At 35.4% G+C, this 2,500-nt stretch overlaps 1 protein-coding gene across 12 annotated transcripts in view; it reads left to right on the top strand.

Moving 5' to 3' along the window:
• The window catches only part of pros (homeobox protein prospero), a 2,108,934-nt gene that overhangs the window by 10,201 nt on the left and 2,096,233 nt on the right, over positions 1–2,500 (top strand). The gene's annotated exons all lie outside the window — the stretch shown is intronic.

The following is a 2,500-nucleotide window of genomic DNA, read 5'->3' on the forward strand; positions in this document are numbered from 1 at the left end:
TTAGGCTGTGTAAAAGGTACACTCTAAAAACTTCAGGTTTATGCACCAACTTCACAGAGTTCAGACGATGAAATGAGGATTTAAGTCAGGTAATGGATCAAGAAAAAAGTAAGTACACGTTGGTAGTAGGTGAATTTATTGCTAGAGTGGGAAAGAAGATGAGTCATTCATTGTGAAGTTTGGAGTTGGTGAAAGAAATGACGGAGGCGAGATGTTAGTCATACTTTGTAAAGAACTATAACATAAAAATAATGAACACTTTCTTCCAAAAGTGTGTAGGTCGTAAATGGATCTGGAGAAGTCCAAATGGAACAACAAAGAATGAAGTAGATCTTATATTAGATGAGAGAAAGAACGTTAAGAATGTTACGGTCATAAATAAAGTCAACATAGGTAGTGATCATAGAATGGTAGAAAGAAAATAAGCCTTGCAAAGGTTAAGGATAATAATAAGAATTTTCAGAAGTTAAAAATAGATTCGAAGATCTAAAAACTAACAAGGACACCGTCGAAGATATGAATTTGAATTTAGTGAATATCATTGGGAATTGGTAGGGAAAGTAGGAACTACAAAAATTATTAGAAAAAACAAATACTCCAAAGCTACAAGTGACCTACTTAAAAGAAGAAGAACCAGGTAGGTTAAAAGCAGGAGAGGCAAAATAGAAAGAGTAGATTAAATAAGTTTATCAACAAAAAGCAGAGATTAGAGAAAAGAAAGACAAACGTGTATGAAATAGAGAAAAATATTGGGAAAGGCAGAAGTATTAAAGGGACCGAGTGCAGACATGCTTTAGAAAGACAGCAAATGATATGTTTGAAAAATAGAAATAGAGATATCATTAAATGCAGAGTCAAAATGGTAAAAAGTGTAGAAGAATTTTACCAAGAACTTTACTCGTCGAAGACCGTAGTTGAGTCAGTAAATTTATCTGTAGACGTTAGTAGTGTACCAGAGATTAAAAACATCTTCTAAAAGACGCAGGGAAAGAAATTCATATTAAATTAACTCAGAATTTTCAGGATATTGAAGTGGGAAAAGAAAGGTTTGAAGATTAATGGCGAATATATCAACCACGTAAGATTTGAGGATGACATTATTTTCATTCCAGAATGAGCAGAAGACTTTCAAATATGCTGAGTAATCCGAACAAGGAAAGTCTTAAAGTATATACATATATATATATATATATATATATATATATATATATATAATATATATATATACATATATACATATAATATACATATATATATTTATATACATATATATATACATATATATATACATACATATATATATATATATATATATATATATATATATATACATATATATATATTCATCTTTTCAACCACATTAATTTTTACTTTAATTCCATGCCACCACGGTCGGGGCTGAGGAGCTCGATGTAAGCATATACGGAAACTGATACGTGGTGAAGCTAAGGACTCGAACCCAGATTAGACGTAAGAAGTGAACAGTGACTTAGTCCATTGCGCTATCAAGAGATAGCGCAATGGGCTATATACTTCTTGGGCACAGGTTTTCACTCACGTAGATAATTTTGATTGAAGATAACTGTGCTAATAGCTTTGGCTATTTTGATATTCAATATCTTTAGTTTCAAGAATAACTTTTTATCCTCATAATACAAGGTTTGAACATAATCATTTATGACTTTAATATCATGAGAAAGGGAGCATTGATAGGTGCTGATTGATGACAATGATTGTAATGAATATATGTAAAAGTATAATAAAACTGTTGACACAATCACTGAAAACTTAAAAAATTTCGGCTCTCTCGGAGGCTTCTTCAGGGTGAAAAGAAATATGAGTATCTTGAAAGCCTGCTGTAGGCGAAGATCTGAGGAAAAATAATGTCTGCGGGCTGATCTGTACTGCTTATAAGGTGAAATTATTCGTAGATATGCATAGGTCATCGGGAGTCTTTGGTTGAGGTCACTCGGAGAAATAGGAGAGGTCAATAGGAGTTCTTGAGTGAGCTCACTGGGGAGTCCCTGGGTAACGTTATTGAGGAAAATGGGAGAGGTCAATTTGAGTCCCTGGGGGAGGTCACTAGGGGAAGTCCTTAGTCTCAACACAGAATGGTAGAAGGTCTGGCTTGACTTCTGGTTCATGGTCCTGTGGGCTGGCGTTGTTGCTGAAGGGCATTGAGCTTTGGCGGGCGTTTGGCACAAGGAGTTCTGACGGGCGTTGTGTTCCATTGAGGGCTCAGGAGCATCTAGTTCTTGTTGGTAATGGAGGGCATGGTGTTCCTGGGGGTGGGCTGAAGGAAGGGTAAAGTGTCCACATTTATGGTGGGATGCTGGGAAGTTATGGCCACAGCTTCCACAATCTGCATTTTTTTTTCTTCACTTTGAAGTATAATAGTGTTTTTTTATGTGCTTAGAGATGGCTTCGTGTCGTGATGGTCAATGAAGTGTTGGAAGATAGATCCCTAGTTTCGGTGGTATTAGAGGTGTCTTTTAAGTGT

Source organism: Oratosquilla oratoria, chromosome 32, assembly GCF_046742065.1.
Source record: "Oratosquilla oratoria isolate Oo_2021 chromosome 32, ASM4674206v1, whole genome shotgun sequence".
NCBI lineage: Eukaryota > Metazoa > Arthropoda > Malacostraca > Stomatopoda > Squillidae > Oratosquilla > Oratosquilla oratoria.